Below are 23,620 nucleotides of genomic sequence, written 5' to 3'. Positions count from 1 at the left end.
CTGTACTCAGCTCAAAGCTGAAAACTGCACTCCTTTCCCACTTTTGGATTCTGAACTTTTTCTCTCCTTCTCCTGCGTACTGTGGATTCCTGCACAGAATTACATGCTGGTCCATGGATGCCTCCATTTTTTAAAAAAAATCAAGGGAGAAAACAGTTTGCTACTTCTCAATGTTTATTGGTCCTTTTGAGCTTTATTTTTGCCATGTAGTATTGTAGACAAAGGTACACATTGTTAAGCCAAATGAATGTAAAAGTGTTTTGTCACTGTGGATGAGTACAGTAAAGACATTGTGAATGCTAACATGAGAAAATAGTATAGTTTTATTTCTCTTTAAGAAAAAAACTAGCAAGTGCATTAAGTCAATACTGATAGTGTAAGAAGAAAATTTCCAAAGTACTGGTTGGAGAAAAGTGGTTGTGTTTGATATATTTAATTGGAAAACTCAGTACTTACCTCATCAGATGATGGTTCATATTAGCCAATTTGTCACAGAGCTATGGAAAAAAACAACATATACATAGTCAAGTTTCTGTAGTTAAAAAGAAGTGAGGGCCAGGAATTTAGCTCAGTCGTTCCGCTGCCTGCCTCGCAAGCACAAGGTCCCAAGTTCGATCCCTGATACCAAAAGAAAAGTGAAAAACCAAGAAAAAGTAGCAAAAAAAACCAAGAAAGTGTTAAAATTAGCATAAAGAGGCACCTCTCCAGATGAGGTCAGAGGATCCCCACGTACGCGGAACTTGTCGATCCAGCCCGCTTCAGACAGGCGCCTCTCCGGACACAGTTGGAGGGTCCCTACCCATGTGGAATTTGCCGATCCAGCCCGCACTCTGGCAGCAATCCACTGGATTCCCCCCTCCCCCCACCCGGTCCTCTGGCCTCTTGGCTGTACTGACTGCTGTTTCCATACTACAAAGACACAGAAGACACTGGACCACCAGACCACTGTACTGGGTAAGTTGGTGCGAGCATCACCTCCCATCAGAATAGGGACTATCTTCAGGGGAAGGGCAGCTGGAACCTGCAGTACAACCCTGCAGAGTTCAACCCTACAGGAGGGCAGGGAGCTCACCTTGGGACTTACAGGCAGAAATCTGCCTGAATCTCACAGGTCTGTGATTGCCTTACTGAGACTCATTGACTTATATCTGCACACTGCTACCCATGTTGTCTATTGTGACAACAGAGACATAACCTGAAAGAGGCCCTTCAATTTTATTTTTATTTTTTATTTCCAAAATTAGTATTATTGGTTTGTTTCTTTTTCCTCTTTTCTTTTCTTTTTTTCCTCTTATCTTTAATTTTTTTCTTTTTCTCCTACTCTTTGCAAATTTTTGTTTTTCTCTCTTTTTTTTTCTTCTTTCTTTTCTCTTTCCTTACTCTCTCGCTTCACTCTCTTGCTATCCCATATTGTTCATCTTCCTTTTTGTCCCTGTTCTGGCCCTCATTTGGAGTTCTGTATTTTCCTATTATTCTCTTTTTCCTTCTCGCCTGTGTCCTTAGGCCTCACTGCTAACCTGCCCCTATCCTTCCACCTATCTGTCCCTCCCTCCCCAACTCCTTCTAACTCGCCATCCCAAAGGGTAAAATGTTATAGTGAAGAGTTTACTCAGTATAAACATATATTGGGTTGGTCCTTGACCTTGATTTAATTCACATAGTTAAAGGTGATAGATTGATAGCTACCACAAAATGTCACATTCTAAGATGTACTTGATGCAATGGTGTTGCTGATTGTATCACTTGGGCTAAGGTGTTGTTATTGATCTAGTCAGTGATCCTTCCTCATATAATGATAATGAGATACCTCAAAGTCATTAGAGACTCAAAACTTAAAGACCAGCTCTATCTAGAAGTCACCTCTGAGAAGTAATCATTCCATAAGGGTTCTAATTACAAGCAACAAAGATACTTACAATAAGCAATTTCACAGTATCAACCCAAGAGTTAAACCAAGGACAGTACCAAAAACAAAAATGAGAAGACATTTAAACAAGGCACAAACTCAGACTTCCACCCCACCAAGGGTCCCTGAGGGAAATGAGGTGGAAAAGTCCGATAACCAACCACCTGGATGCCCTGAGCTGATAGAACAGGAAGAAACAAAACAGATGAATGAAGCTCTAGAAAAGTTCAAAGTAGAAATAATCTCCCAGATATCTGCAGAGATGGTGAGCGGAGTGAAAGACATGATTAGAAGCTCTAGAACAGAAACAGATAAAAAAAAAAAGATGAGCTCAGAAACATGCTGGAAGCCATGAATACCCAGCTTAAGAAAGAAATGGAATCCATGAAACAGATTCAAACAGATATTCAGGAGATTACAAACTCCATTGAAAGTATCCAGAGCAGATTAAGGGAATCTGAAGATAGAATATCAGATATAGAAGACAGGATCACAGTTAAAGACCATGAAAACAGACATTTCTTAAAAATAGTAAAGGACCACAAGAAATCAATCGAACAGCTGCTAGATGATGCAAAAAAGAATAACATAAGACTGACAGAAGTCCATGAAAAAACAGCAGAAAGCACAATTGACATAAAAAACTGTTCACAGAAGTAATAGTAGAAAACTTCTGAGACAGAGGTAGAGAATTGGACATACAGATAAGTGAGGCATATAGAACTCCAACTAGCCATGATCAAAAAAAACTACATCTAGACATATAATAGTCAAGATCCCAGAAACCCAACAGAAGAACAAAATCCTACAAGCAGAGAAAAGAAACAAATCACCTACAAAGGAAAGCCCATCAGAATCACAGCAGACTCCTCAACACAAACCCTCAAGTCAAGGAGAGCCTTGAGTGAAGTATTTCAAGCCCTAAAAGAAAATAACTTCCAACCTAGACTGTTGTATCCTGCAAAATTATCTTTCAAAATTGATGGGGAAATTAGATACTTCCACAACAAAGAACACCTGAGAAATTTCATGAACACCAAACCAGCACTACAAGCAATTCTAAACAATATCCTAGAAAAAGACAATGAAGGTCACAACTCCATGAGGCCCAACAGAGGGAAACCGCCAGGCAAGGTAAGACCCTAAAGGGAAAGGGGGAAAAATAAGAAATAAAAGAGCCAACAAAAGTAAAACATCATGACAAGGATGAATCAATATCTATCAATTATAACTCTCAATGTTAATGGCCTCAACTCACCAATCAAAAGAAATAGACTGACAGAATGGATTAAGAAGCAAAATCCAACAACATGCTATATACAAGAAACACACCTAACTCAAAAAGAAACTCATAGACTGAAAGTAAAAGGATGGAAAACAGTTCTCCACGCCACAGGAAACCAGAAAAAACCAGGGGTAGCAATCTTATTTGCAGAAAAAGTAGATTTAAAACCAAAACTAATTAAGTGAGACAAAGATGGTCACTACATCCAGGTGAAGGGAACAATCCAAGAGGAAGAGATGACAATCATAAATATATATGCACCAAATATGAATGCCCCCAACTATACAAAACAAATATTAATGGACGTGAAAAACCAAATACACACTAACACAATTGTAGTGGGGGATCTCAATACCCCACTATCACAAATAGATCATCTAGACAAAAAGTTAACAAGGAAATTCTAGAACTGAACCAAGTTATTGAACAAATAGACTTAATAGATGTTTACAGAGTGTTCCACCCCACAAAATCAGAATACTCATTCTTTTCAGCTGCACACAGGTGATTCTCCAGAATAGACCACATGCAAGCTCATAGGACATGTCTAAGTAAATGTAAAAGAAATAAAGTTACCCCCTGTATTTTATCAGACCATAGTGCAATAAAATTGGAGATCAATAACATAAGAAACTGCAAAACCCCTACAAACACGTGGAAACTGAATAACACCCTGTTGAACAACCAATGGGTCACAGAAGAAATTAAAGAAGAAATTAAACAGGTTCTGCAAATAAATGAAAATGCCACTACAACATACAGGAATCTATGGGACACAATGAAAGCAGTTCTATGCAGGAAATTCATAGCAGTGAACGCCCATATTAGGAAAACAGAGAAAACTCAGATAAATAACCTAATGCAGAACCTCAAGCTCCTAGAAAAAGAAAAGCATAATGAATCCAAAGCTCATACAAGAGAGAAAATTATAAAGATCAGAGCAAAAATCAATGCAATGGAGACTAAGAGAACAATACAAAAAATCAATGAATTGAAGAGTTGGTTTTTTGAAAGAATAAATAAAATTGATAAACCTTTAGCCAACCTTATCAAAAAAAGGAAAGAAAAGGCACAAATACATGCAATTAAGAATGAAAAAGGTGGCATGCCCTACCGAGGTCCCGAGTCACGAGGAACATGCAAAATCAGCCCGTGCCCCGGCAACAATCCACTGGACCCCCACCCCCACTCCTCTGTACAGCCACCTGGATCCACACTACAAAGACGCAGAGGACACCAGACCACGGTACTGAGTCCCGCTGCTCCCAGCCCAAAGGTAGGGGCTTCTGAGCCACCGTCCCACTGCTCCTGGTCCAGAGGAAGGGGCTTCCTGGCCACCATCCCTCCTGCTGCTCCTAGGCCAGAGGAAAGGGCATTTGGGCCACCTTCTGTTCCGCAGGTCCTGGCCCAGAGGAAGGGGCTTCAGGGCCACCATCCCTCTCACTGCTCCCACCCCACAGGAAAGGGCTTTTGGACCACCATTCCTACTGCTGATCCCGGCCCCTGTCCCACCTCTCCCAGCTCAGAGGAGGTAATCCGTGCAGGCACCAACAGTTCCCCCCCAAGTTGAAATGGGAAAACACATAAATAAGCCTCACAACCAGACTTCCAGATCACCTACAGCAACCCCAAAGGGAAATGAGATGGAACATTCTGATACTCAACCACCTGGACCCACTGAACTGGCAACAAAAGGGGATCTGGAAAAAATGAAATCAGAAATAATTTCTCAGATAACAGAAATTGTGACCCTAGTGCAAGACATGATTAATAAATCTAGAGAGGAGCTCAGGAACATGATGGAATCCCAACATAGGAAACAAATGGAATCCATAAAACAGATGCAAATAGATTTTCAGGACATGAAAACTCCATTGAAAGTCTACACAGCAGAATGAGCCAATGTGAGGACAGAATTTCAGATATAGAAGATAAGATTGCAATTAATGACCAAGAAAAGAAAAATTGCTTCAAAATTATAAGGGAACATGAGAAATCAATCCAGCAGCTGGTAGATGGTGAAAAGAAGAATAACATAAGACTGATTGGAGTCAATGAAGAAACAGGAGAGAGTTCAGATGACATAAAAAAATCTCTTCACAGAAATAATGGCAGAAAACTTCCCAAACGGGGAAAGAACTTGACATACAGATAAGTGAGGCATATAGGACTCCAAATAGCCTTGATCAAAAAAAACTACACATAGGCATGTAATTGTTAAGATTCCAGAAACTCAACAGAAAAACAAAGTTCTACAAGCAGTTAGAGAAAAGAAACAAATCACATACAAAGGAAAGTCCATCAGAATCACAGCAGACTTCTCAACACAAACCATCAAGGCAAGAAGAGCTTGGAGTGACATATTCCAAGCCCTAAAAGAAAACAGCCTCCAACCCAGACTGATGTACCCTGCAAATCTATCTTTCAAAATTGATGGAGAAATAAGATACTTTCATGACAAAGAGCACCTTAGGAACTTCGTGAATACCAAACCAGCACTCCAAAGAATTTTACACAATATCCTAGGAACAGACATTGAGGATCACAGCTCCAGGAAGCAAAGCAGAATGAACCCATCTGGCATGACAAGAAATTAAATGTAAAGGGGGAGAACCCAAGAAAAAGAAAAAGTCATGGCAATGACAAGTCAATACTTTTCAGTTATAACCATCAATGTTAATGGTCTCAAATCACCAATCAAAAGAAATAGACTGGCAGAATGGGTCAAGAAGCAAAATCCAACAACATGCTACATAAAAGAAACACACTTAATTCAAAAGGAAACTCATAGACTGAAAGTTTAAGGGTGGAAAACAATACTCCATGTGACAGGAACCCGAAAAAAAGCAGGAGTAGCTACCCTCTTTGCAGATCAAGCAAATTTCAAACCAACACTGATTAAGAAAGACGAAGAAGGACACAACATCCTTGTAAAGGGAAGAATCCAAGAGGAAGAGATGACAATCATGAATATCTATGCACCAAACACTAGTGCACCCAACTATATAAAACAAATACTAACGGACATGAAAAGTCATATATACACTAATACAGTTGTAGTGGGGGACCTCAACACCCCACTGTCACAAATAGATAGATCAACTAGACTAAAAATAAGTAATGAAATACTAGAACTCAATCGAACTCTTGAAGAAATGAACTTAACAGATGTTTACAGAGTCTTCCACCCTGCAAGATCAGAATACACATTCTTCTCAGCTGCACATGGGTCATTCTCCAAAATAGACCACATACTCACACATAGAACATGTTTAAGTAAGTGCACAGGAATTGAAGTTATCCCCTGTATATTATCAGACCATAGTGCAATGAAATTGGAGATCCATAGCAAAAGGAACTGGAAAAATTTTATAAACATGTGGAAATTGAACAACACACTTCTGAATAACCAGTGGGTCACAGAGGAAATTAAAGAAGAAGTCAGACATTTCCTTCACTTAAATGACAATGACAATACAACATATCGGAATCTATGGGACACAATGAAAGCAGTCTTATGAGGGAAATTCATAGCAGTGAATACGCATATTACGAAAACAGAATGAGCGCATTTAAACAACCTGATGCTGAACCTCAAGCTTCTAGAAAAAGAAGAGCAGGACAACCCCAAAGCTCATACAAGGGAGGAAATTATAAAGATCAGAGGAGAAATCAATGCAATGGAGACTAAGAGAATGATACAAAAAGTCAATGAAGCCAAGAGTTGGTTCTTCGTAAGAATAAACAAAATTGATAAACCCTTAGCCTTCCTTGTCAGAAAAAGGAAAGAAAAGGCCCAAATCCATGCAATTAGGAATGAAAAGGCTGAAATTACAACAGACCCAGCAGAAATCCAGAGGATCATCAATACCTACTTCCAGAACCTATATACCAATAAGAATGAAAACACAAAAGAAATGGGCAGATTCCTAGATGCATATGAATTACCAAAGTTGAACGAAGAAGACCTAAAAATTCTGAACAACCCAATATCAACAAATGAACTTGAAAATGTAATTAAAAACTTATCAACTAAGAAAATTCTGGGCCCTGATGGCTTCACTGCTGAATTCTACAAGACATTTAGAGAGGAACTACTGCCACTACTGTTGAAACTCTTCAATGAAATTGAAAGGGAAGCAATACTCCCAAATTCATTCCTGGAAGCAAGCATCACCTTGATCCCCAAAGCAGAGAAAGACCCAACCGAAAAGGAGAACAATAGCCCAATCTCACTAATGAACATAGACGCAAAAATCCTTAAGTAGATAATGCCAAACAGAATGCAGAAGATCATCAAGATCATACACTCTGATCCAGTGGGATTCATCCCAGGGATGCAGGGATGGTTCAATATACGAAAATCAATCAATGTAATACACCACATCAATAGAGCCAAGGACAAAAACCATATGATTATCTCCATAGACACAGAAAAGGCATTTGACAAAATCCAACATGCATTTATGATAAAAACCCTACACAAAATTGGAATAGATGGTCTCTACCTCAAACTGATAGAAGCCATCTATGAAAAACCAACAGCCAATATCATACTAAATGGTCAAAAACTGAAATCCTTCACACTCCAATCAGGAACAAGACAACGATGTCCACTGTCACCACTCTTGTTCAATATAGTTGTGGAAACATTAGCCACGGCAATTAGACAAGAGAAAGAAATAAAAGGAATAAAGATAGGAAATGAAGAAGTCAAGTTGTCATTATTTTCAGATGACATGATACTGTATATAGAGGACCCCAAGAACTCCACCAAAAGTCTTCTAGACTTAATAACCAAATTCAGTCAAGTAGCTGGTTACAAGGTCAACACACAAAAATCAATAGCTTTCCTCTACACCAATGACAGACTCACTGAGGGAGAAATAGGGCAAATAATTCCTTTCACAATACCATCCAAAAAACTGAAATACCTAGGAATCAACCTAACAAAAGAAATCAAAGACCTCTTCTCTGAAAACTATGGCACTCTGAAAAGAGAGATTGAAGATGATCTCAGAAAATGGACAGACATCCCCTGCTCCTGGGTAGGAAGGATTAATATAGTGAAAATGGCCATACTTCCAAAACTGCTATATAGATTTAATGCAATTCCAATTGAGATCCCAGCAGCATACTTCATGGACCTTGAGAAAACAATCCAAAAATTCATTTGGAACAAGAAGAGACCCAGAATAGCAAAAGCAATTCCAGGTAACAGAGACATGGCAGGGGGTATCACAATCCCCAACCTGCAACTGTACTACAAAACTACTGAGAAAAACACCATGGTACTGGCAAAGAAACAGACCTGAGGACCAGTGGAACAGATTAGAAGATGCAGAAACAATGCCAGACACACTCAGCCATCTCATCTTTGATAAAGGAGCCAAACACCCTCACTGGAGGAAAGATAGCCTCTTTAATGGTGCTGGAAAAATTGGGCTTCAACTTGCCAAAGATTAAAACTAGACCTATATCTCTCACCATGCACTAAACTAAAATCAAAATGGATTAAAGATCTAAATATTAAAATAGAAACTCTGAACCAGTTGGAACAGAGGTTAGGTAGAACCCTTGAAGAAATCGGTGTAGGAAAAGATTTTATGAACAAAACCCCAGTTGCCCATAAACTAGCACAAACAATCAACAAGTGGGATCTCTTCTTATTAAAAGACCTCTGCACAGCAAGAGAGACCACCAGCAGTGTGAAGAGACAACCCACAATGTGGGAAAATATCTTCACCTGCTCTTCCTCAGACAAAGGTCTACTATCTCGAATCTATAAAGAACTTAAAAAGATCAGACCTCCCAAATTTAAAGACCCAATCCAAAAATGGGCATCTGAAATGAACAGACATTTCTCAGACACGGAAGTAGAAATAGCCAATAAATACATGATAAAATGTTCAATATAACTGGTCATTTGAGAGATGCAAATGAAAACAATGCTGAGATTCCACTTCACTCCAGAAAGAATGACTGCTATCATGAAATCCACCAATAACAAATGCTGGCAGGGCTGTGGGGAAAGAGGAACCCTGCTCCACTGCTGGTGGGAGTGTAGACTGGTGCAAGCACTGTGGAAATCAGTATGGAGATACCTCAAAGAACTAGGACTGGAAGTCCCATTTGACCCTGCTATTCCACTGCTGGGGATCTTCCCCAAAGAATTTAAAGAATCATACCACAGTGATATATGTGTGCCCATGTTCATAGCAGCACAGTTTGTAATAGCTAAAACTTGGAAACAGCTCAAATGCCCATCAACTGGAGACTGGATAAAGAAAATGTGTTTTTTTAATAAAATGGAGTACCACTCAGCCATAAAAAATGAGAAATTAGAGACATTTATAGCAAGTGGATGCACATTAAGGTGATACTCTTAAGTGAAATGAATAGGACACACATGTATAAATACCAAATAGTTTCTCTGGTGTGAGAAACTGAAAGTGTAAATAAGGACTAAATGTATAATAGGTAATGTGATATTGGAAGAAAAGGGGCAAAGGGGAAGGAAGTGGGAGGGCTAGGGGAAAGGATAGAAGGGAATGGGATTAATATGAGAAAATGGAAAAATAGGAACAAAATCTTTGTAAATAGGGAGGAATGGAGGGGTCGAAGGGAGGGCTGGGCAAGGGTGAAAAATAAGAACCAAGAGAGACTATTTAAAGGTGCAAATTTCCAATGATGAATGTCATTATATTATATACCTAAAATGTACCAATGATTAGAATGAATAATCGATAATGCAAAATAGGAAGAAAAGGTCCAAAGGGGTAGGGGTAGTGGGAGGGGCAGGGGAAAGAAAAGAAGGGAAAGGAAAAATGCTGAGAAATGGAAAAAATGGAAATAAAGTCTTTGTAAATAGGGAAGGGTGGAGGGGGGGAAGGGAAGGCTAGGAATGGGGTAAAAAAAAGAATGAAAAAGGTGAAGTCACAACAGATCCAAAGCAAATCCAGAGGATCATCAATACCTACTTCGAGAACCTGTGCTCCAATAAATTGGGAAACACAGAAGAAATGGGCAGATTCCTAGATACACATGAATTGCCAAAGTTAAATGAAGAAGATATAGAAATTCTAAACACCCCAATTACAATGAGTGAGATTGAAAATGTAATAAAAATTTACCAACAAAGTAAACCCCAGGTCCTGATGGCTTCACTGCTGAATTTTGCAAGACATTTAAAGAAGAAGTATCACCATTACTCTTTAAACTCATCAAGGAAATTGAAAGGGAAGCAATACTTCCACATTCATTCACGGAAGCAAGTGTTACTTTGATTCCAAAACCAGGGAAAGACACAACTGAAAAAGACAACTACAGGCCAATCTCCCTAATGAGCATAGATGCAAAGATCCTCAACAAGATACTGGCAAAGAGAATACAGAGGGTCATCAAGAAGATCATACACCGTGACCAAGTTGGATTTATCCCAGGGATGCAAGGATGGTTCAACATTTGTAAATCAATAAATGTAATACACTATATTAACAGAGTCAAGGACAAAAACCATACGATCATCTCAATAGATGCAGAAAAGGCATTCGATAAAATCCAACACCCATTCATGATAAAAACCCTACAGAAAATTGGAATAGAAGGTCTTTATCTCAACCTGATTAAGGCTTTCTATGAAAAACCAACAGCCAACATCATACTAAATGGTCAAAAACTGAAAACTTTCATGCTAAAATCAGGAAAAAGACCAAGGATGCCCACTATCACCACTCCTGTTCAATATAGGTCTGGAAACAGCCCCAGCAATTAGAAGAGAGAAAGAAATAAAAGGAATGAAGATGGGAAAGGAAGAAGTTAAACTGTCATTATTTCCTGATGGTATGATACTTTACATAGATGACCCAAAGTCTTCTAGACCAAAAAGACTTCTAGACTTAATTGACAGATTCAGTAGAGTAGCTGGATACAAGGTCAACACTCAAAACTCAATAGCCTTCTTGTACACAAATAACAGACTCACTCAGTGAGAAATTATGGAAACAATTCCTTTTACAATAGCGTCCAAAAAAATGAAATATCTAGGAATCAATCTAACAAAGGAAGCAAAAGACCTCTACACTGAAAAACCACTGCACTGTGAAAAAAAAAGATCAAAGAGGATACCAGAAAATGGAAAGACATCCCTTGTTCCTGGGTGGGAAGAACCAATATAGTGAAAATGGCCATACTTCCAAAACTACTATATAGATTCAATGCAATGCTGATTGAAATTCCAACAATATACCTCACAGAACTAGAGAAAACAATCCAAAAATTCATTTGGAACCATAAGAGACCTAGAATAGCAAAAGCAATTCTAAGCAACAGAGACATGGCTGGGGGTATCACAATCCCCAACTTGAAACTATACTACAAAGCTACTGTTATAAAAACAGCATGGTACTGACAGAAGAACAGACCTGAGTATCAGTGGAATAGATTAGAAGATGCAGAAGCAACTCCAGACATACTCAGCCACCTCATCTTTGACAAAGGAGCCAACCACCCTCATTGGAGGAAAGATAGCCTATTCAATAAATGGTGTTGGAAAAACTGGATTTCAACCTGCCAAAGATTAACACTAGACCCATACCTATCACCATGCACTAAACTAAGATTGAAGTGGATTAAAGATCTAAATATTAAAACAGAAACACTAAACTTGCTGGAAGATGAGTTAGGTAGAACTCTTGAAGACATTGTCATAGGAAAAGACTTCATGAACAAAATCTCAGTAGCACCGGAACTAGCCCAAAGAATCAACAACTGGGTTCTCATCTTGTTAAAAAGCTTCTGCACTGCAAAAGAAACCACCAACAGAGCTAACAGACAACCTACAATGTGGGGAAATAATGTTAGTAGCTGTACCTCAGACAAAAGACTACTATCTAGAATATACAAAGAATTTTAAAAAATCAGACCCCCCAAATTCAAAGACCCAATTCAAAAATGGACATCTGAAATGAACAGACATTTCTTAGACAAAGAAATAAAAGCAGCAAACAAATACATGAAAAAATGTTCAACATCACTGGTCATTTGAGAGATGTAGAAAACAACACTGTGATTCCCCCTCACCCCACAAAGAATGGCTGCTATCAAAAGGAGGGAAAGGAAAAACTATGAGAAAAGAAAAAAAATGGAAATGATGTCTATGTAAATAGGGAAGGGTGGAGGGGGTGAAGGGCGCACAGGTAATGGGGAATAAATAATAACCAAGATATATCATGTACAGGTACAAACACCTAATGATAAATGTAAACAAATTGTATACCTAAAATGTACCAATAAAAGAACTTAGAAAAAAATAAAATAAAATTAGCATAAAAGATTGTTTTTATTATGCAAAAATGAAGGTATTTCAGATTTAAGAGACTTTGTGTGGCAATTCATATGTAAGATTATTGTTCAGTATCTTGATGTAGGTGGTAGTTTTACTGTTGTAAACTGACATAAATACATATATTTTAAAATACATTTAAAATTAGTGCATTTTATATACTAAAAATTTATTAAGTAATCCTTCCATTAAAGAGAATGCATTTAGCAGAGATAGATAGACAGATAGTAAAGCAGATCAGTGAATTTCCATTGTCATTTGGGGTTTGGAGGACATTGCTCAGTTCGGCCCTCAAGAGATCAGCTCAGCCAGTGAGTCATTCTTACCAGAAAGGGGAAATCTCTTTCTCTTCTTTTCTGAGGGAATTCTCCAGTATTAGGCTGCTCAGCTTTCTCCTTGTAGTGCTGGCCCCAAAGTTTGATTGCCTGCAGCATTTCTGTACTGATAAAGAATTAGAGTTGCCAGAAGCTTTCCAAGGCTGGTAGCAGTTGAGATGCTGGATGCCAACTGAGATTACAGTGCTGTACTCCTGGCTCTTTGCCCCTGCCACAGAATGGATGGGATACTGCTTGTGAATAATGGTAGAAGAGAAGTTTAATAATTTCACTGCAACTATCAACCCTGGGCTGAAACCCACAGTCTCTGAACACTGCCAGTGCACTGGGAATCATGCTTCATGCTTCACCCCACTGGCAAACTTGTCCCAGGGTGCAAACCATAACTTCTGTGGTGACCTTGGTCTCCTTCTTCTCATAGGAGTTGTGATTGCTTCTTTATTCATTTGAGTTGAGTCTCTTTATCTATATTCTAAAATACTGTTTTAGTGCATATGTTATATAAACTTTTATTATTATGTAAACCTTCGTATTTAACACAAAATTTTAAAAGTTAAAACAACAGCATACTAGGAATGGTTTCAAAGCAAACATTAAAGTTTTTTTAAAAGGAAGTATATTTTGACTCATGGTTTCAGTCCATGGTTGGCTGGCTCCAAGGCAGAAAGGGCATGGCAGAGGAAATCTGCTCAATGGAGGCAACCAGGAAACAGAGAGAAGGGAGGAGCCAGGGACAAGAATACATCCTTCCAAATCACACCCCTAGTGACCCTGCTTCTCCAACAAGAGCCTACATCTGAGACATGAAACTTTTGGAGAACATTTTAAATCTTAACCATAACATTCTGTCCCAGACTCCCCAAAAACTCATGTCTATCTTATTATGCAAAATGTATACAGTCCATTTCTAAGAGTCTGTAAGTCTTAATAATTGAAAAGTTCAAATCTAAAGTCTCCTCTGATACTCAAGGCACACTTTTTGCTGTGAGCCCTTCTAAAGATAGAAAGTTAAATACTTCTGCCATACAATGGTACAAGATAAATATTCTCATCCTAAAAGGAAGCAATAGGAAAATAGAAAGAAATGGGATCAGAGCAAGACCAAAATCCAGCAGGGCAAACATTAAATCTTGTAGTTCTGTGTCCAGCACCCAGAGTTAGGTTGTGATGAGATATGAACCCCAAAGGGCTTGAGTTGCCCTGCTCCTATGGCATTGCTGCTATGGCCTATCTCCTAGAATGGGTCCACTCACTGCCAGTATCTTTCCTCTGCAAATGATCCACATTCCTAGCATCTCCATCTTCCTGAGATTTCCACTGCACTTCTGGCTTCATTCTCACAGCTTCAAGCACTACCCTCTCAGGGATACACTGCCTGGCCTCCCAGGCCTTCCTCTGAAGTCTGGATGAAAGTCTACATGATTCTATAACTTTTACATTCTGCATGTCTGTAAAACCAGCAATGCAGATGATACCAAGGTCTGCTGCCAGCTTGAGCAATAATCAGGCCTCCTTGGATCATGGATGCAGAGGCTGCTGAGTGCCTAGATTGTCAAGCCCTGTGAAACAAATCCTGGGAAACCAATTCTTTAAGCAGCCCTTCTCCAGCAGAAGGCCCAGAGGCTTTCTTTTCAAATGATAGCATTACAGTTTTTCACCCTTGAGCCAGCAAAGGGTGGGGTCTTGTTGATTCCTGAGGTGCCTTCAGGACATCTTTCCTAAGGCCCTGCAAAGTGCTTGACTTCTTGTTTGTTTGTTTTGTTGTTATTGTTTTTTGAGACAAGGTTTCCCTTTGTAGTGCAGGCTGGCCTCAAACTGAGTGATTCTCTTGCCTCAGCCTCCCAAGTCCTGAGATTATAGGCTTGGCTTCTTTTTAATGCTAATTTTCTCAGCAACCAGTATATCTATGGCCCCAACTTTGCAGGCACTTCCTTTCTGATGAAACTGCAAACTTTTAATATTTGCTTTTTGGTCATTACTTCCACTATAGATCTAGCTAAAAGCAGCTAGCAGTGTCCACACCACAGCCCAAATGTTGGGCTGCTTTGAAATTTCCTCTTCCAGATTAATTAATCCACCACTCTTAATCTCAGTCTTCCATGAAGTCTCAAGATATGAGCAAAATGAAGACGAATTATCTGATAGAGTAACACACATGGCCTCTAGTCCAAATGCCAAGAAATCCTTGTTCCCAACTGAGACCTCCTGATCCTGGTCTTTACGCTCCACATTTCTGTCCGAATTCTGAGCTTCTGAGCTCCAACCAGAATTTCCTCAGTCTCTGCATAGAGCATTTTAAGGCTTTGTTAGCTGTCATCTCCAAACTCCTCCCATGAACCACTTCCAAAGGATTCTCAACCACATGGTCAGGAGTGAGCCAAGCTGTCAACCAACTGAGCCAGGTGCTCCTGCTGCTGTGCAGGTCCTCAGTGACACCCAGCAGCCTCCATGAGCTAGGGGCTCCACAGACAGTAAAAGGATGAAAGCACCAAAAAAAAACCCAAACAAACAAAAAAAACCAATGACCCCCACTTTTTTGACACCAATTTCTCTATTACTTTCCTGGGACAAAATACCCAACACCTACAACTTAAAGGCACAGAGGTTTATTTTGGCCTATGGTTTCAGTCCATGGTCAGCTGATTACAAGGCAGAAATGACATGGTAGAAGAGCATAGCATGGGAGAGGGAAGCTGCTTAACCCATAGCAGCCAGGAAGCAGAGATCTTAAGCAGCAATGTATAGAAATTATTTTCCTCAACATTAACATCTCAAAGATAAAGAAATAATAAATAACCACAGGGATTTGTTCATCCATCATGGGTCAGTCTGCCATAATATCTAAGCACCATCCTAGTATTAACATCTCATTTCTTTATTCTTAGTTTAAAGTCCAACTGAACATGGAGTGTGCTTATCAAACTAGGAATGAGTCATCATTTTGATGACTATTGACTAGTTCTTTAAATTCTTTTCTTATTTGATCAAACTTCTTACTTAATAGAAGCTGTTTTTATTTTCCTTTCACTTTATCACAATAGACAAACCAGAATTAATGTTCTAATTTTATTCAAAATTTATATTTTATATTCCTGTAATTTATACATGGACACACAAAATCATTTTAAGTTATGCATCTCTGGATGCTTATCCTATCCCTGCCAAAAGCTGCATGGCCCAGGGCCAGTCTCTTGGCATATTGCAACTCATTTCCTTTATCTAGTACCATAAGGGAGTAGATATAGTTTTTTATGGCTACTGTCAGTTTTTGACACTTCGTGATTCTCTAAGTTAAGCAGTCCTGCTCTCTTTGGAAATAGGTTGCTCATGAGTCCCAAACCAAACTAAAACAATATTTCTACCAGCATAAAAATTCCTTCCTCAATACTCTGAGAATAACAATCTGTTTAGAAACATCTAGGCAATAGTGACAGCTATCAGTCTTGTCTCTTGCAACCTTCCAAAAAAGAATCATGCCAAGCAAAGCCACAGGAGCATGTATTACTTTTATACCACTATACAGTGGAGTGGTTTGAGACTTGGTTTATGTTTTATGAGACTTGCATTTGTATTTCACCTTTATTATTGATTCTGTAAGAATAGGCCTCTTCAGTGTTCCAGGGCTCAGTTTACCAGCCCATCTATTGAAGAATGAGAAGATACCCCATAACATGTTTTCCCATTGTGCAGAAATAAAGAAAATAAAAACAACCATCCAACCTATGGTGGAGAATGAAAAGAAAGGTGAAATGTCAGATTCAATTCTCACTATGAAGCATTAAATACTTCTCTTCCATACCTAGTTGCAGGTGATGGTATTTTTGTAAAAATTGTCAATATTTTTTAGTAGTGAATCTAGATATCATTACCTTGATACAAATTAATGGGAACTTTGTATACAAGTGGCCCATGTAAATTCATGCATTTATTTGTCTATCATTTATTGGTCACTTATTGTGAGTCAAATTCTCTGGCAAACTATTTCTGTGCAAGTGGAATTTTCAGCATTTTTCTAATCATGTCTAGTTGCTCAGAGATTGTTACAGAGGCAGGAGAGAGTCATATAACTCCTCTTCAACACCTCACCTCCATTCATTTTACATAGAAAGTGTCTAGCCCAGCTAGTTCAGTCAATAGAGCATGAGACTCTTAAATAGAGAGTGCAGGAGTCAGGGGCATTTCTGGATGGGAACTATGTAGTTGTTACCTACTGGCTCCCAGTAACCAGCAAGGAGTAAATTGAAAGCCATAGTTATAGCAATACTTGTGTTTTCAATCTACTATTCACTGAATTATTTGAATCTCATGAAAAAGACATTAAAGGCATTGCTTTCCACTTCCCAGATCTTCCTTATGGATCAGGCATTTTTAAAAGCCATGAGTTCTTGCCCTTGGAACAATGTACTTAATCTCCCGGGCCTCATTTTCTTCCTGTTAAATTACAGGTGTGGTATATGGCTAAGCTAAGATCCTCCAAAGTCTACATGACTATGTGAAGTAAAGAGCCATTTTGTGGAAAAGAAATTTTTTGGATTTTAAAAAATCCTTGCCATCATCAACAAAGTCATTGTGGAGGATGCTCTCCCACTGAAATGTACTTGTCATGCTCTTTCTGCACTTCTTGCCAGCGCTTGATCATTCACTGCATTCTCTCATGGGGTTTTTTCTCCCTGGAGTGGGCTAGAGAGCAAGGACCATATTCTGAACATTTTATACTCCATTATAGTACTATTAAGTACAATAATATTTACTGTTGTAAATGAGTGAAGCTTGTCAATATTTTTTATATTTTCTAGGAAGAGTGTCAATCAGTGCCCCTCAGGAACACGAACAATGGGTGAGAGTGATTTGATGGCAGTGACTCTTACATTAAACTGAGGGTAAACTCAATGTGGAATTAGCAAGGAGGGCCTGAGACATAAGACAGTGCCAGTGAGTACTCTCAGCTGAGCCATCGCAGCCTTTTAACCATCTCACTCCTTTAAGAGTTTCTTAACATTTACTCTAAACCAAACGCTTCTCTGATAAAACAAGGAGAATCAGGAGGCAGAAGGAAATGTGAAATGTAGGACATAACAGAAAAACAGCTGCCAGGCATTCAAAATTTTAATTTAGTCCCAATACAGTTTAATAATATGTGCCAAGTGGGTATTCAAAAAATAGTCGTGATCATGAGAGATGATAATATCACCAGTACTTTGGAGGATGCGAGCAGAAGGATGGGGCTTTAATGCTTTCTGTACTGTTTTTAGCTGTCTCTAACTTGCTTCATCTCTCAGGGCTAATGACGCAGCCACCTGTGCCTCTAGTTTCACCATCTGCAAAACAGAGGTCATATCACTTCCTACAGAAAGTTTCTGGGCTGAGCTTTAATATGCTCCAGTGAAACATCACATATAAATACAAAATAGGCACTAAGAAGCCACGTGCTACCAAGGGAGCATCAAGACAGACAGCCTTATAATTTAAAATTAATTAAAAACTTCTCAATAATATTGCAATGACTTGAAGTGGGTGATGCTAAAGTATTTATGCTGCATTCACTTTAGAGTTTTTAAGTAGAGGAACATCAATTACTTGTATATAAACAAGTTAAGTGTTAAGTTATATTAGTTATAAACTAATATAACTTAATATAATATAAACTAAGTTATATTAGTTATATTAGTATATAAACAAGTTATGTGTTGTCATTAAACTCAATATTTTGTATATTTTTATCCAAAATGTTATGTATGTTCTAAATTAATTTCTGAAACAAACTAGAAATTAAACTACTCTAAAAAAGTCACAATATCATAAATCAAGGTAATAAATACACAAAAGAAGAAACAACCTTTATTACTGGTTATCCAAAAGATATCGGCATATAGAATTTAAACTAGCCCATAATTTCCTAGTTTATAGAGCAAAATGGAAGGAATTACCTGGCTAACTTGACATGAGTTGAGCACGTTAGCAAAATCCATTGGGTATTCTGGACCCAACCAGAATAAATTACCTTGTTTCTTTGAGTTTCTTTAATGACATGTAGGGTTTCTTCTTTTTTTCTTTATTTAGTCTTTCTCTCTTAACTCTGGTGCAATTGCAAAACTCAGAAGCTTTTGAAAGTTAATTTTTTTATCAAAGTAATACATGTTGGTGGTTTAAAATATAACTAAAAATCTTAAATATTTTCTGGCATTCACAAATCTCTATATTTCTAATACATATATTTTATTCACTTTTGCATCATCTATTTTGGATACAATTGGACTACCTCCATTTTTGCTAGATGAGCATATTGCTCTACTTTTTCTCCTCTACTCTCTCAATGTCATTATGATTTTTTTTTTTTCTTTTTTTGGCAGAACCGGGAAAACTCAGGACCTTGCATTTGTGAGGCAGGCTCAGTGCCACTGAGCTAAATCTCTGGCCCTCATTGTGATTTTTAGTTAAATAATCGTCCAGTGTTTACATTACTCATGCAAATATCGTTTGTGCCTAAAAATTGGAGTCTCTTACTGATTATATTTCCTTTCTCATCTTTTACTTCTAGAGTTAACCACTGCCTTATTGTTTCTTTTGCTTAATTCTCCATGTACCCACTGCCAATTCTTCCTGCACCTCTCATATGCCTCTCTGTGTACGACTTCAATAGCAACAATTAATCTATGATTTCTGTCTTCTTGTGGAAACATCTCTCCTAAAGAATTTCATCTCCCTTTCCTCAAGGTTGCTCTCTAGGCCTCTGGCAGCACATCATCCTGAGATGTCCTCCTAGTCTATTTGGGCCAGGCAAAGGAGGTGCTGGAGTTTGAATCCAGGGCCATTGTTAACTGCAGTATGTGTTGTACTACTGAGCTACACCACCACCCCTTCTTCCCATTCTTATCCTTGGAGTTTCCTTGGTTCTTTTCCTGGTTTAATTTCCTTGGTTCTTTTCCTGAATTGGTTCCCTGTTTCCTGGGCTTTATATCTTCCTCTTTCATGCTTTATATCTTCATTTTTTTGAAGCACAGAGTTAGTGCCTTCATCAGATTATAAAGACAGTACAATGGCAGAAAAAATGAAAGCTTTACTGTGGTTTGAACTCCAAATTCCAAGAGTTGAAATGAAATGACCAATATGATGAGGTTAAGATGTTGGGCCTTTATTTTATTTTTTTTATTGGTACATTTTAGGTATGTAATATGATGACATTCCTCTTTGGAAATTTGCAGCTTTACATAATCTCTCTTGGTTCTTATTTTTACCCCCTTCCCCTGCCCTCCCTTGAAGCCCTCTATCAAGATCTTGGGCCTTTGAGAAATAATTGTGTCATAAGGGCCCCATCTCTCCTGAAGGAAATAGTCTCTTCAGAAAGAGGATTCATAAACTCATTGGACTTGCCCTTCACCTTCCCATCATGTGAGGACACAGCTTTCCTCTCCCCAGATGCTGCAGCAACAAGGCACCCGCCATCATGGGGGCAGACAGCAGCACTCAACAGACCATGGACCCTGCCAGCACCTTGACGTTGGTCTCCCAAACTCTAGAGCTGAGAAATACATTTCTGTTCTTTATGGATTATCCAGTCTGTGGTGTTTATTCCTTTGTAGCACAGGTGGACTAAGCCATATCTAAAGTCACATTGCTCCAGCAGGAGCTGTTGATGTCAACACCTTACATAACTGGCATCTTGGGAATTCCCATCCACACAACAATGGGATTCCCTTTGCCACACTTCTGTGTCACATGTCCCATATGGAATCCCCACTTCATTTTGTTTTAGAGGAAAATTCTTCTGGTAGCTTTTAGGAAAAGAGTTCATGACAGGTAAGATTTTTGAGACTTGCATGTTTGACAATGTCTTTATTCTACCTTCACATTTGAAGTTTGCCTGGATATAGAATTCTATCTAGATTGAAAAATAATTTTCCTCTAGAATGTTGAAGGCATCATTCTATTAGAGCTGATACTATTGTTAAATTCAAGACCATTCTGATTCGTCATCCTTTAGTACATTATCTGTTCTCTTTGAAAACTTAATAGAATCTTCTTTTTGTCCCAAGTATTTGGAAATTTAATGATGGTGTAGGGCTATTTTCTTCCATTTTATTAATACTCACTGGTCCCCACCTATTGGAGACATGTTCTTCAGTTCTTGCCACCAGCCGAGCCTGAAGATGGCCCTTCAGTTTCTTCCCTGCTCCCTCTCTCCTCCATAGATTAGAGAGTCAAACAGACACAGTATTGTAGACCCTGGATGGCACAACCCCGGGAGACAGTCACCTTGTATCTTTCCCTGTTCCCTTCCCATATGCTCCAATCACGAAACAATCACGCTACCTCCCACCTAGGCCACGTAGGCCAGGGAGCACTATTTGCCTTCTCTTCCTGTTTGCCTTCCAGGTGGCCATTAGCTCCTGACAAGCTATGGTTCCACCTGGTCCCAGTTAAGAATAATCTTGGTCTTTGTCGTCTTTCTTCATCTTCTACTGCTCTTCCCAGCTTCAGACCCTACACTATGCAGGTCTCAGCAAGTTCTAAGATAATCTCTTAAATCATTTAATTAATGATTTCTTCCTCCCCATTTGTTTCTTTCCTGTTTTGGGAATTTCAATTATATGTTGGACCTCCTAGATTCCTTGATTCCTTTATGAACTTTTGTGTTTTTCTCTATATCTTTTTGCAATACTTCCTGGGATATTTCCTCAACTCAGTTTCCATGGGGTTTTAGTTAAGTTTGTAAATCCCAAGAGCTGTCTTTAGTCCTTTGGGTGTTCCCCATAAAGGCATGCAGTATCTTCTTCTGTCTCTCTGAGGACATTAAAGATAGTGGGTTGGGGCTTTTAAATACAGTTTTCTTCTGCAAGTCCTCTTTTTCCTCTGAGTTTCTATTTTCCTGTGTTCATTTTGGCATCAGCCTTTCTGCTAGACACTTTCCTCAGATGACTGATGGTCCTTGGCTCATTTAATTGCTGAGATTTGGAGGGGGCCTGCTGATTCATAGCTTTCTAGTAGGGTGATCTGTTTGGGCTGTAGTTGGGAAATATCCATCATTGGTAGCTTTCATCTTTCTTCCTGGGCTAGTCTGATTCTTGAGGAAAGGCACTTCTAGTCTCCTCCTTGAAGGAGAGCCCTGATGGCCTGGGTTCTTCATGTGGAGTGTGGGAACAGTGAGACACAGGAGCAGGGCTGGGCTGGCTGGAGGAGGGGCAGCTGCTCCACCTGTGAGGAGCGAGAGAGCAGATCTGCCTGGGCCCTAATTGCTTCTCAGACAACTGTGGACCTCCCCACCTTATCTCCAGTCCCAAACAGGAAGCAGCAAATACCTTCGCCAAGAATTACCAATGGCCAGGAAAAATAAACAAACCTCTAGCACGAAACACAGATACTAAGACCAACTCATGAGAATGAATTATCCTTAATACCTTCAGAGAAATATTAGGAAATATTTCACACCCTTAAAAAAGAAAAGAACAAAAAAGGTCTTGGAAATTTCTTGTGTCAGCTGCTTAAGTCAGTTACAGCTACCCCTCTGCTTTCCAGCTTCCAAAATTTGTTGCTATTGTAGGGCTACTGGAACCAAACTGCTTTGTCTCTTCTCCTATTCCTAGTGGATTTACGGAGGTCTACTTTTATTTGTAATCTCTTAACTGGACTTTTTGTGGAATTTTAGGAATGAATACAATTAAATATGTATGATCAATTAACCATCTTTTTTATTGGGAACCACAAATGATTACTTTGTGGGTTTTCTTCATTGGGTTAGGATAAAACAGATCAAGCAAAAAGATAAATTTCAGGGAATAAAACAATGAATTAATCTAAGATTTTTCTATTTAGATTGTATCCCTAAACAGTAGCGACTTTTGAATATATTCTTCTTTGTAAATAGTGTTAGCTCATGTTCCAGAGGGTTGCTTTCAGCAGATAATCTCAAACCAGTGCACACAGCACAGAATTTATTCTCTTACATAACTGCAAGTTCAGAGGTAGGGTCAGATGATCTAGCATCTCAGAAACATCCTTGAGAACATGTTATCTCTCTACTCTGCTGTTCTTTGTATCAACATAATTTGAAGGCTGGTTCCCCTCATAGCATGACTCACTGTAGAGTCTGTGCTCAAAAGGTAATTAATCCATGGAAATTTCCTTTCTCATTCCTTCACTGTAGCCCTGGCAGATTCTATTACTTTCTAGTCTCTAGACTAGACTTGAGTCTAGTCCAGTTTAAAACTTTACTACAACTTCTAATCTAATGCTCATCCCTTTCTCCAACTTGGGCTTGACTTCTAACCCAAGGAAATCACCACAGAATGACAAGCATGGACTCCACCTGTATCCTTCTGACTGTGCCCTCCTCTGAGTCTCCCTGTTGCCTCCATGGAGTAGTTAGCAGGAAGACTGGGACTAAGAGGACATGTCTTTTCCTTGACTGGCACAGCAGTTTCCTTCTCAGTGGGTACCAAGGAGGGATCTCCACAGGCCTTGTGTATGACCTTCACTGTATGCGTCTCTTGTGCCAGATATGGCACTGGTCTGACCATTTTTAACTCCCCTTCAGCATTACCCACAACCTGCTGCCAGATTTCAAGTCAAGTTCTCATACAGTCAACTTGATGTTTGGAAAAATGTCTCCATTCTCATCATTCTCATCAGGTTACATGGTTGGTATGCAAGTTGCTGCCTTTCTTTATCTGGCCATCTCACCCCAATTCCTTTCTCACACGTCAAAATTCACAGAGGATGCATCAGCAAATCCACCCCCAATCAGATTTCCAGCT

The 23,620-nt window shown here is 39.0% G+C and overlaps 1 protein-coding gene across 1 annotated transcript in view; it reads left to right on the top strand.

Annotated features, from left to right (window-relative positions):
* LOC110345200 (uncharacterized) overlaps window positions 1–23,620 on the top strand; it is a 50,403-nt gene that overhangs the window by 23,824 nt on the left and 2,959 nt on the right. The gene's annotated exons all lie outside the window — the stretch shown is intronic.

This window comes from Heterocephalus glaber, unplaced genomic scaffold, assembly GCF_053883595.1.
Source record: "Heterocephalus glaber isolate CG9 unplaced genomic scaffold, H.glaber_assembly_v1.0 deba00000809, whole genome shotgun sequence".
Taxonomy (NCBI): Eukaryota; Metazoa; Chordata; class Mammalia; order Rodentia; family Bathyergidae; genus Heterocephalus; species Heterocephalus glaber.
Note: the sequence above shows the minus strand (reverse complement) of the source record. Positions and strands in the feature narration are given on the sequence as shown.